The sequence below is a fragment of the Crocodylus siamensis genome, chromosome 2 (genome assembly GCF_052110815.1).
Source record: "Crocodylus siamensis isolate JL-2025a chromosome 2, ASM5211081v1, whole genome shotgun sequence".
Lineage (NCBI taxonomy): Eukaryota > Metazoa > Chordata > Crocodylia > Crocodylidae > Crocodylus > Crocodylus siamensis.
In genome coordinates, this window is record NC_143396.1 from 277,877,811 (window position 1) to 277,891,074 (window position 13,264).

General features: G+C 48.4%; 1 long non-coding RNA gene across 2 annotated transcripts in view; it reads left to right on the plus strand.

Annotated features, from left to right (window-relative positions):
• LOC149872258 (uncharacterized) overlaps positions 1-10,248 on the plus strand; it is a 226,687-nt gene extending 216,439 nt beyond the window's left edge. For both annotated transcript variants that reach the window (XR_016440607.1, XR_016440606.1), the window contains one exon: positions 9,513-10,248. This is a non-coding gene — a long non-coding RNA (uncharacterized LOC149872258). The remainder of the gene's footprint in view (positions 1-9,512) is intronic.
• The last annotated feature ends 3,016 nt before the right edge of the window (positions 10,249-13,264 follow it).

The window sequence follows — 13,264 nt, forward strand, 5'->3', positions numbered from 1 at the left end:
ATGGCTTTGGACAGAACCTGGACAGCTCCTGCCATCTCCTGTGGGTCCTGTCCAAAGCTGTGCTCTAGTGGGGTGAGCCAGGCTGGGCTAGGGTGGGTCTGTTCAGAATGTGTACATACCCCCTGGGTGAGGCAGTGCTGTGCCACCGCGTGGCTGTTCCTACAGCCAGGCTATTGCCCTGACAGCCTGGCTGGCTGCTGCTGCTCCCACAGGGGGCAGGTTGGGGTGGCAGGCATGTGGTGGCCCCCTCTCAAGCCTTCCAACAACCCACACCCCCACAACATCCCCTGCCACTCCCCACATCCCATCACACACCCAGCTACACACCCCACACCAACAACCACCCCCCAACCCCAAGTACCTGCTTACTTGGGACAGCTTGGGTCTGATCTACTGCTGCAGCTTTGTTCCACCCCTATTTTCCCCAGCATCTTAAGGCAGTGTGCTGAGGCAACAGAAGCACCATAGAGACCCAGTCTCTGGTTGCCTCAGGGCACAGTGGTGAGGCATAGGGGGTACACGGGGGTGCACGTACACACCCTGAGAAGACTGGTGCACCCCTTGTCAGGCCACACTCCCTGTTTAGGCAACGGGCAGCAGGGCAGACACAAGTGCCAGTGCCCCCAGTAAAAGCGGGTGCACCGTTTCCTGAAGTGGCAGTGGGACTTCTGGAAGTGGCGTGGCTGGTTTTTGGTGACTGAGATCGGCTGCTGGGGAACACCCCCCGCCTCCCCCTGGTCAGCCTGATCGGCTGCTTCTCTCCCTACTGGGTGGACAGACAACATTGTGCAACCAGTACAATGGTTATTGGGGGACTTTTTAAAATTCTCCAATAAAATAACTCTTCTCCCTCCTCTTGGTACCCCCTCTCTTCCTTTTCATGCTCAGAAACCTGCCCTGTTCTTTTCATTCTGCTGCTCCCATGCCCACTTCTGGCACTGTACCTAGTGCTGGCGGAGTGGGGAAGCACCAGAGCCATTCCTGCTCCACTTCAGGTGTGCTGCACAGGAAGCCATAATGGGCCAGGGATGGCAATGACAGGTAGGTTCCTGTCCCTCACATGGGGTCCCGGGCTGGCAAGGAACACTTAGGGAGGCTGGGCAGGAAGGAGGACCCCAGCCACTGTCCCTGGCTGAGACCATTTGGAATGGGGCAGTAGCAGCTGTGGAGCACCCCTGCCCCAGGTCAGCAGGGTCAATGGCAGTGGTGGGTGGGGCAGGTGGTGAATGGTAGTGGATGGGACATGCCATGAAGTGGAAAGGTGGGACAGATTCTTACTTCTTTCAGGGACTTAAAAAAATACCTTGCTGCTGCTCCCATGCAGGTAATGTCTGTGCCACCATGGTCCCTCTGGGTAAGCCCCTGTTCCCAGCTGGTAAAGAACACTTGTGTCAGCTGTAAGGCAGCCCTGTTCCCAGTGCCCAGCTCCTATAGGGCAGGTCAATGGAGCATGAAGGAAAAGGCACGCTGTGCTGCATCTCTCTCTGCTTCCCTACATCTATGGTGGGGCATGAGAAGCAGAGTGCAAGGCAGAGCAAGCCTGGATCTGCTCTAACTTGTACCAACTGCTGGACAACTACCTCCAAGCACTGGGAAAGCAAAGGCACACTTGCACTTTTTTCTACCTGTTCTATTCCTGCCCCACACAGAGAATGGAGCATCTTAGGGCTTGTCTACATGGGAAACCTATGAGCATATGAACAGCATGATCCAGCACATGAGCTGCTCTGTGTGGGCTGCTTCTTAAATCAGTAGCAGTGTAGACACATTGGTGCATTGCCTGGGGACAGGGCATGACCACTTGTTGAGCAACAGTGCCACTTAGCTCACTCCCAGGATAGTTAGCCTACCTACATGAATCCGTCTACAGCAGGGGTGTGAAACTCACTCTGTCCTCCAAGCCAAAGCCACACCGTGGGACTCCTTGAAGGTCAGACCTGGATATGGTGGTAGGGTGAACTGTGGTGGTGGGGCAAACACTGGCAGCTGCAGGAGTTACATCACATGCCTCCCACTGCTGACACGTGTCAACAACAGGGCTTGATGCCCTGGATTCTCGCAGCCAGCCCTACCCGGGTGTGTCCCACCCACAAATTTCCAGTGAGAGACGTGACATGGCTCATGGGCTGTAAGTCTGACATTCCTTGTCTGCCCTATTCCTTGTCTACACTGTGTCTAGTTAAGAAGTCAACCTACATAGAGCAGCATAGCATATTTGAGACTGCCACTGCTGAATACAGTAATTTGGCAACAAACTGCCTTTAGAATGGGGTTCATTCTGAATGAGAGGGTTTGCACATGGGGATCCTTCTCAGCTATGTTCTATTAGATCAGAAGGCAAAGAACAAGCTTGTTTTTTTTCTCTTCTGGGCAAGTAAACAATCTGAAAATGGACAGCTATTGAGTCTATTTAGGTGAAAAGACTATAAATAATGCAAGCAGCCTATTAGACATACATGAATGGATTATCTTGGCTCAGGAAAGAGGTAAACAGCACATGCCAGACCCTATTTCCTTGGCCTACTGTCCGGGAATAAAATCAGCTATGTGTCAGACCTGTCAGGAACACCAAGATGCTGCAAAAAACCCTGTTCCAAAACAAACCAACTGTTCATGACTGTGATAAAAACAGCACAAAGTAATAGAGACATGAGCTCTAAATGTACTGATCAGAAATCATCATGTAAATGAGTTATCAGTGCAAAAAATATAATCGCCATAATCAGTTACATTTTAAAATTATAATGATTCTCTTATTCAATGAATACTGAAACATAGTAGAGAGAAGACTGGTACCATAACTTAAATAAGGTTGCCTGATATTTCCCTTTATAAGACCCTGTTTTTAGATGGTTATTGTTTTGCCAGGCTTTATTAATTTATTAATTTGGGCTGCAAATTTCCATGCTGGGACTTATAGATATAGCTTGTCTAAGCAAAGAACCAGAGGAGGGGCACACTGAAGTACTCTGGGTTAGAATACAAGGCAGTCGAGGGGAAAGAGATTTAACAGTGGGGGTCTACTACAGACCTCCCAACCAAGGCAAAGAGCTAGACCAGGAATTCTTAAGTCAGCTCATGGAGGTAGGTAGGTCAAAGGATGTGGTCATCATAGGTGACCTGAACTTTCCAGATATCTGCTGGGAAGAGCACTCAGCCAGGTCTGACTGCTCACGTAGGTTCCTAGTCAGAATGCAGGACCTCCATCTAACTCAGGAGGTGCACAGCCCCACTGGGGGAGATGCCTTGTTGGACCTGGTGCTGGCCACTGGCGACGACCTGGTAAGGGGTCTGCAGGTGCTCGACTACCTGGGCGACAGCAATCATAGCCTGCTGGAACTCACCATCCAGTGCAAGGTGGCAAAAGCAGCAGTTGTAGATTTTAGGAAGGCGGACTTCAGTGAGCTAAGGAGAATAGTCGGGGAAGCACTGAGGTCCCGGAGGAGAGAGGAGCCAGGTGTCCAAGAAGAGTGGTCGCTCCTTAAGGAGACTATGCTCCAAGCCCTAAGGGAGGTAATCCCAACACAGATCAAGGGGGCAGGAGGGCACAAAAGCCCCCATGGTTCACCAAAAGCATCCGGGAGTGTGTCCTAGCTAAAAGGGAAGTGTACACCCAATGGAAGGGAGGGGCCATCACCAGGGAGGATTATACTGCGGCTGCTCAGAGATGCAGGGGGGCAGTCAGGAAGGCCAACACAGAGATGGGACTGGGACTAGCTTCCCAGATCAAGGACAACAAGAAGGTTCTGGGTAACTTGGGGCCCCTCCAGGACACGTTAAGAAATTTGGTCGTCACACCAGATGACAAAGCTAACATATTTAATGATTTCTTTGCCTCCATTTTCCTGAGCAGGGACTGGAACAGCCACTCCCGCACTGGGTCCCCCTCAGGCCCCCCGGGGAGGTGCACATAAACCAAGGGTCAGGGAGGATCTAGTCAGGGAACTTCTGGAGGGACTGGTCAGCTGGTCAGCTATTCAAGTCAGCTGGTCCGGATGATCTCCACCCTCGAGTACTGAAGGAATTGGCTGAGGTCATTGCGGGACCCCTGGCACGGCTTTACAAGCATTCGTGGTGCTCTGGTGTGGTGCCAGAGGACTGGAACAGGGCCAGTGTGGTTCCCATATTCAAAAAGGGGAGGAAGGAGGGCCTGGGAAACTATAGGCCAGTTAGTCTTACCTCAATCCTGGGCAAGCTTTTTGAGAGAATTATTCTGGCACATGTCCATGAGGGGCCAACAGGGGAGATTATGCTTAGGGACAACCAACACGGGTTCATTAGAGGCAGATCCTGTCAGACCAACCTGGTGGCCTTCTATGACCAGGTCACCAAATCCTTAGATGCAGGGGTAGCAGTAGATACAGTCTTTCTGGACTTTCAGAAGGCCTTCAACACTGCCTCTCACCCCGTTCTCATTAAGAAACTGGGGGACTGTGGTGTTGACGCCCACACAGTCAAATGGGTCGCCAACTGGCTGCAGGGCCGCACCCAGAGAGTGGTGGTGGATGGGTCATTTTTGACCTGGAGGGATGTGGGCAGTGGGGTCCCCCAGGGCTCGGTCCTCGGGCCTGCACTGTTCAACATCTTCATCAGTGACTTGGACAAAGGGGGTAAAAAGCACCCTGTGCAAATTAGAAGGGAGGAATAGGTTGCAATCAGACCTAGACAGGTTACAGGGGTGGGTGGATGAGAATAGGATGGGATTCAAGTGCAAGGTGCTGCACCTGGGGAGGAAGAACCAGCACCATACCTACAGGCTGGGGAACTCCCTTCTCATCAGTGCAGAGGCAGAAAAGGATCTTGGAGTCATCACTGATGCCAAGATGAACAGGGGCCGGCAGTGTGGGGATGCAGTCAGGAAGGCCAACCGCACCTAGTCATGAATCCACAGGTGCATCTCAAGCAGGTCCAGGGAGGTGATCCTCCCCCTCTATGTGGCACTGGTCAGGTCGCAGCTGGAGTACTGCGTCCAGTTCTGGGCGCCACACTTCAGGAGGGATGTGGACAACATGGAGAGGGTCCAGAGGAGGCCACTTGCATGATCGGGGGCAGCAGGGCAAGCCCTACGAGGAGAGGCTATGGGACCTGAACCTGTTCAGCCTCCACAAGAGAAGGCTGAGGGGGGATCTAGTGGCCTGTTACAAACTAGTCAGAAGGGACCAGCAGGCATTGGGGGAGTCCCTGTTCCCCTGAGCACCACCAGGAATGACTAGAAATAACGGTCACAAGCTGTTAGGTAGATTCAGAGTAGATATCAGGAGGCGCCACTTCACTCTCAGGGTGGCTAGGGTCTGGAACCAACTTCCAAGAGAAGTGGTGCTGGCTCCTACCCTGGGGGTCTTTAAGAGGAGGCTAGATGAACATCTTGCCAGGGTCGTTTGACCCCAGTACTCTTTCGTGCCGTGGCAGGGGTCAGACTCCATGATCTGCTCAAGTCTCTTCTGACCCTACAAACTATGAAACCACATAGAAAAAGTGACCTCTGAACACAAATGTTTGTCAGCCATGGGGACAGTTTTCTCATTTATTGACAAGTTCTAACACTGGACATTAGGATGGAGAAAATTCAGTCACTATAGCTGAGTGGGAGCTGGGAGACTACATAGTGTTTCCTTGGAGTTGTAGCAGGAAAGCAGGAGAAGTGCTGGGGAAGGATCAAACTGAAGACCTGCACTGAAACACAGACAAAGTCATTTTGGACCAACACTGTTTTCCTTATTTTGATATAGCTCCTTGTCCTGTCTCAGAAGAAAGCAATCATTTACCATTGCCCTATGACAGAAGTTGCCTGTTTTGGTGGGATTATTTTCTTCTTCAGCATTAAACAAAGCTGGTACACTTGAATTCATGCAGGGGAGGATCCAGTGGGGATGCAGTGGCACAGCTGTACCTGCTCCTCCCCCCTCTTTAGATTGGACTGCACGGTGGGAGCAACTGGAGACTTCTTTAAGTCTGTAAAGCTGGTGAAAAACCTCCTTCCCTTCTCCTTGGTTCTCAACAGCATGTTCCTTCTCCTCTCCCTATGCCAAGAAGCTTCTTCTGCCTGCTGCTCCTGCTTCCTGTGCTGTCCCAGAGGTGGGGAAAGCTGCAGAGCCACTTCTACCCATCCCACTTGGGCCGTGCCATAGCTGGGGACAGTGGCAACAGCAGTGGGAGAGTAGTTTACCCCTCCTTACCCAGTCTCCGAGGCACATCTGTAGGAATGGAGACAGCCCATTTCTAGTGTCACTTTCTGGTCCCTGTCTCCAGCTGATCCCAGTCCCATGCACAGCCTGGCTCTGGAGCTTCCCAGGCCTGTGGGATAGAGGGGAAAGCAGCAGTGGCAGGTGGGAGAGAGGCAGAAGGGGAGAGGAAGGGAGGGGACATGCTTCTGAGCACTGAGGGGAAGGGAGAGAGGATTTTCATAGAGGATCACCTGCTTTAAGAGCTTAAAAAAGTTCTCAGAGGCTCCCACGGGGCCTGCACCAGTGGCAGGGAAGGAGGATGGGAACAGGTGGATGCAGCCATCTGTACAGTGTGGGTTGCCACTCCCTGTACCTCGCTTTGGGAAATCCTGTATCTATCCCTGAATTCATTGATCACTAATGTGACCCACAGAACAGCAAAATGCAGATGAAAACAACTGGGAGAAAAAAATGCTACAGGATGAATGGGTTCAAGCAAGATATGATTTCTCCCTGAAGGGACAGAGAATGGTTGCATTCAGCACATGGGCCTGGGTACCTGGCACTCTTCATTTTTATTTTTGTCCCATTGATATATCAGGACCTTTTTGTCTTCTGTGATAGAGTAAAGGAAAGGTAATTGGGGCGGGGTGGGGGGAGGTGCCGGTGAACTTTTTTCCCCTTCTTTGTTTTCAGGATCAGCCTTAGCCATATTGAGAATTAAAGCTGCTTACTGGCAGCCCCCGACAAGAATCCTCAGTGGATCTACATCAGTAAAAGTTAGCAGAGCTCAACCTGCTGGGCCCTCTCCCTGCTCTGGCCACCCCTGTTTGCCACACCTATGAAGTCTGGACTCAGTACATTTGCCCTTGTTTGATAGGAGGATTATCTCCAAGTCAGCTGTAAGCAATATTTAGCCCCTTTAAGAATCCTGAACTGTGGCACAAGAAGGAGTTATTTGGCCTGCTGTACGTGATGTGGTTATGGTATTTAGGTTAGGAACAGATATTGCATTTGTCAGTGGACAGGTTGTGCCAGTGTTTGTCTCAGAACAGAAATGTCCCAGGATTGGCATGTACACACCCTTCTAATCAGGGTTCAGTGAGAGGCTGAATGCACGGTCACTTTTCTGCCATTGATTCAATGATGCAATCCAGTGAGAACTGTTCAGATGCACTTGGTGGGATAAACTTTAATACTTCTTTTCCCATGAACCATTTTAGGATTTATCCTGGGACAATGGACATGGGCATCTGAATGAAAAAAAAATGGTTTATCCCAGGATAAATGTAATATTTGATTGTAGCCATACTCGCTTAGTTTCCCATCAGTGTTCCTGAGGATAGTACTGCCTGCCTTGGAAGGATTACATGTTTGATATTTGATAGCAGCTGAATGGTGCTAGGTAAAGACAATGCATCAATATGATTAAGGCTATTGACTCAGATATTGCTACCTCTGGTCTGATAGCCTCTTTTGCATCCTAGTAATCAAAAGAGCAGAGACTGCCATGTTGACCCATAAACCAAAACAAACAAGTTGGTGAAAACTCAGAGAGGCCCGTAGGCAGTTTAAAACATACTCTAAATTCAATGCTTTCTATTCCCTTTTCTTTGGATCCTAGGCATTACCATTCCAAGATAATAAATGTTTGAATAATACTATAAATATTGATCTGGAAGGAAGCTGATAAAAATGAAGCATTGTTATGAGTGTGTCAGAAGGGTTTCAGCGTGAATGTATTGTGTATTGACTGATATGCTCCATAGATTCAAATTGCTAATTTTCATTGGTTGGTTTTCAGGGATTTGTAATCATACCTTTGAAGCATAACAAATCAATTTGATACATAAAGGATTGTTTTCTGGAAAAAAAACAACAACCTGCTTTTGAACAAAATAACTGAACCTGTGTAGAATTTTTTCCGACTCTGAGTTACATTTAAGAGAGACAGTCAGCTAATGTACCTAATTCCAGGGCCATTATTTCTTTGTGATGAAAAGTTTTTATGATTTTAACTTCCTCCTCATAGCCTTTCAGAAGAATAATACCTAACAATACTTAGGGCGAGGCACTTCCTAGCAAGAAAGTAAAGTAAAATAGAAACAAAAATCTAAGGAGAAGATGGGAGAGAAGGAAAGAGAAAATCTATTTGGAAGGAGATACTCAGGTGCATTGGTAACAGGAGTAATAGGCCACTGACAGATGTGCAGTTAAGGCTGCTATGAGATCCGATCTCCCATCCCAACAATTGCACCTCCTGCCATGCCACATGTGGCCACATCCTCTTTCCTCTCCATGGGGCTGGTTCAAGCTCCTTTCCCCGGAGGGGCTGGGTTGGGGGCGACCTGCTCCCTCACCTGCCTTGGTGCTAGATTGGGAGCACTGGCTGAATCTGGCCCACAGACAGACTGAGCACTGCTCATATGGTCTGCCAGGCAAAAATTTGGGTGCCACTGTATTGAAGTGCCCAAAGCTTCCTCCCTCTGCCATCCCCTCCTCCCTCCCCCCCCAAAAAAAAGAAAAAAAAAAGATCAAGACATGAGTCCATCTGTGTCAGGTTAAATATTAGACAAAAAAAATGAAGGGGTCTCTGCTTCAAATTTAAATAGAAAGGGAGGGAACCCAGAAGCATCTTGAGCAGATAAGCATAAAGGTATATATTTTTATGTGTTTTTATGTTATTATTATTTCTGTGATTTCCCTCTCCCACCCCAACATGCCTGTACTTCTGTTTCCACTCTTCCTTTGGCATGAACGTACTAGAAAGTTGCCTTAAAAGTTACCGTGTAAATATATACATAACACACAGAAACACACACACACATGCACATGCACACATTGTATTTATATGCATATGTATTTGTATATAAATATACATACATTTATACATTTATTTGTGTATACATATTTTATGCCTCATGTTTGTTGAGCAATTCCAGCACAGAAATTTTCCAATTTTTTCTTCCTTCCTGAAACTGGAGAGGAAGTTTACCCATTATTCAGATGTATTTGACCTCCCTCCCCTCATAATCTTCCTGTCCACTCTAATAAGTGTAAGGAATGTTAATGGTAACGGAATAATAATACTGTGAGGACAATGTGCTGTTACTATGAAAATAAGTCTGTTCCTCTATTTGTGCCTATGAACCAACCCAGTGCAGAAGCCTGGGCAGACTCCAGCTGATCTGAGCGTTTCTTTAGTTTGGGGCTCTGTCTTGACACATTTGACTCTCAATGCTTAAGTAAAGGCTAGGATAAAAATCAATTATGTGCAGCACTGATTAATAGATATATCCAAGATTTCCTATTTTCTTTTTTTCTCTCTCTCTCTGCCTATTTCTCCAGGTGCAGACACTGATGAGAGTGATGGGCCTGACACCTTTCTTTCTCTCCCCATGCCCACTGAGAACAGTGGTGGGTTCTTCTTTGAGATCCTGTCTGGGAAGATCCTGTATATGTGGCCCATCAAAGTATATCATGCCTGTGTCCTTGCTGCCCACCCCAACATCACATGAAGGTGATGCCTAGCAGCAGTAACACCGAGCAAGCTTGCCTGGCCTGATGCCTGCTGCACAATCTGCACGTTGCCAAGAGAACCAGTGACCTGAAGTAGCAGCTTTGTCCTCCATGTAAACCTGGTGGCATCAGTGGCCTGCCCTTTCTGTGAGGACAAGGTGGAAGAGATGGTCTTCCACACCTTCCTGGACTGACCCCTAGTTGCAGGTGCTCTTTTTCACCCTCAGTGCCTTTGTTGGTGTGTTGGACTTTGACTTCTCTGAGGTGGTGTACATCTCCTCTGTCCTATACTGAGTGGCCAAGGGGAGCATGAGCTGCCTAACGAATTTCCTGCTGGGCTAAGCCAAGGTGGTGACCTTGAAGAACCTCAGAAGCTGGTTCTGATGACTCCCTACAACTCTGCCATTTCCTGGTGCGAGTGCTCATTTCATTTGAGTGTAGACACTTCACCTTGCAACAAAATGTGAACCAGTTTGTGTTGAGGGGGCACTCTGCAAGAGGGAAGAAGGCTGGCTAATCCTAAATATGTAACTCCAGGCACTTGTGGGGGAGGGCAGTGTTCAATCTTTCACTCTCTAGTAATATGGATTTTTTTTTTTTTACTGACAAGTGTTTCATGCTTAGCCTGGGGGGTGGAGGGAAGGGAACACACTTTTGCACTTTCACCTTTTGTTTTTAACTTTTTTATAATAAAGTGTTAAAAAAGCAATAGTCTTTTCGTCTCTCTCTTTCTCATAGAAACGCACCCGTAGGATACATAGTCAGCTATATCAGGTATCTGTCTTCATGGCTTTTAAAAATAATAATAGTAGAAGCCTAGGAAAAAAAAAGAAAAGGAAAGAAAAACAATTATTTAATGTAGTGTATAATGTATAGCTAGTACTATTCACATGAAATTAATATTGTGGTAGTGCGGAACCATTGTTACTGGGAACTGTTAAAACCAGATTAAAACCATATAAAATATGGTGTGGAGAACAATTCTACACTGGCAGGACAGATTAGATGACATTTCTATTTCTAGTATCCATGAATGAATAAAAATAGCCTTTAACTCATTTTTATGAAGTTTTCTGCTCTTGATAATCATACTTGCTTTTCTTATTCCACTGGAAGCCTAAATCTGCTGTGTTCCCTAACTGTCTAATTTTTAGCTATCGTAGGATTTGGAGGCAAACCAAAGCCAGTTGATTTGAATGGTAGAAAGAAACTGTGCAAAGAAAGGAGGACGATTAGCTATTTAAATGACAATGGGAGATGACAAAGAGGGACCCTGACAAGACTACAACTTGATTAAGATGGAGCTTTTCATTAATGTTCATATAGCAATTCTAATTGTTACAAAAACTATATTCAGCAGTTTTCCATCATTTTAATTCCATTTCAAGTGGGTTTAATTTAATTTGTCCAATGACTAATTTTTGGCCTTGAACAAATTAATGCATAGCTCAGTTTTTCCAAAGGGAAATGTGACTCTTACCACTGAAACATGGGACATGGGATGACATTCATTTGTATAATCAAAAGCCTGTGGGTGTTTCATGTTTACCATACTTCTGTGGCTCCTAAAAACTCTGCTTGCCTTTTCTAGCTCTGGGATACATATACAGACTGTTCACATTATTTCCATCTAAATATTGCATTACTGTTACTGATTACGAGGGGTGTGCGAAGCAGGTCATATTTGATTCAGATTTGGATATGGCCCGATTCAGGGGACAGTGATTTGATTTGTTGATTGGATCACTGTTCCGCTTTGATTTGGCCGAATCCAAATCTGAAGATTCAATTCTGATTTGGAGAATCAGTGATTCGGCCAGAGACACAGCTTTAAATGTTTTTTCTACATACCTCAATGTACTAGGTGGCTTATGAATGCTGAGATGGTGGGGTGGATGGAGTGTCCCAGTGGCAGACTCTCCCATGCCACCCCGGCTCAATGGTTGGCTGCGGGGGGACCCCAGGTGCCCCCAAGTCTCAGGAAGTACCGGTTACTGAGTTGGGGGGCAGGGGGTCCCTCTTGTGCTCTGTGGCAGACCCAAAAGTAGACCAGAAGTGCTTCTGGTCCACTTCTGGGTCCACTACTGAGTGTGTTGGGAACCCGCCCCCCCCATGCACACACTCCCGTGGGATACTCAAATGCCTCTACACGAATGCTCGAAGTATGGGGAAGAAGCAGGAGGAACTCGCCCTCCTCCTAGCTGTCACCAGCCCTGACATAGTAGGGATCACAGAAACGTGGTGGGACTCATCGCATGACTGGGCGGTGAGTGTCAAGGGCTATAGGCTATACAGGAAGGACAGGATAGGAAGGAAAGGTGGAGGAGTAGCACTCTACATCAAGGAGGAATATACTTCCTCGTTAATTAGCATGGGGGTAGAGGGGGGGCACTCTGAGGTGCTCTGGGTTAGAGTAAAAGGCAGTCCAGGGGAGAGAGACTTAACGGTGGGAGTCTACTATAGACCTCCCAACCAGGGAGAAGAGCTCGACCTGGAATTCTTAGGTCAGCTTACAGAGGCAGTGAGGGCTAAGGATGTGGTCATCATGGGGGACCTGAACTTCCCAGACATCTGCTGGGAGGAGCAGTCAGCCAAGTCTGATCGCTCACGTCGGTTCTTAGCCAGAGTGCAGGACCTCCATCTAACCCAGGAGGTGCACAGTCCCATCAGGGGAGACGCCTTGTTGGACCTAGTGCTGGCCACGGGTGATGACCTGGTGAGGGGGCTGCGGGTGATGGGCCCACCTGGGAGACAGTGATCATCGCTTGCTGGAATTCACCATCCAGCGTAAGGTGGCAAAGGGCTGCAGCAAGGCAACAGCCCTAGACTTTAGGAGGGCTGACTTCAACAAGCTAAGGAGGATAGTTGGGGAAGCGCTGAGGACCCAGAGGGGAAGGGAATCAGATGTCGAAGGTGAGTGGTTGCTCCTTAAGGAGACGATCCTCCATGCCCAAAGGGAGGTAATCCCAACAAGGGTCAAAGGGAGCAGGAGGGCACATAAACCCCCATGGCTCACTAAGAGCATCCGGGAATGTCTCCTTGCTAAAAGGGAGGCATATACCCAATGGAGAGATGGGGTCATCGCCAAGAAGGACTATGTTATAGTCGCCCGAGGATGTAGGGGGGCAGTCAGGAGGGCCAAGGCAGAGTTGGAGATAGGACTAGCTTCCCGGATTAAGGACAATAAGAAGTCCTTCTTCAAATACATAGGGGGTAAAAAGAGGGTCCCGGGTAATGTGGGGCCCCTGCAGGACACGATGGGCAACTTAGTCATCACGCCAGATGACAAAGCTAACATATTTAACGATTTCTTTGCCTCTGTCTTCCTAAGTAGGGACCAGTTCAGCCACCTCCCTGCTGGGCCCCCCTCGGGCCCCGAGAGAGACACGCCTGGGCCAAGGGTTAGCGAGGAGTTAGTTAGGGTACTTCTGGAGAGGCTGGACGTGTTCAAGTCCGCTGGTCCGGACGATCTTCACCCTAGGGTTCTACAGGAACTGGCTGAGGTCATTGCGGGACCCCTGGCACGGCTCTATGAGCACTCGTGGTGCTCTGGCGAGGTGCCGGAGGACTGGAAGAGGGCC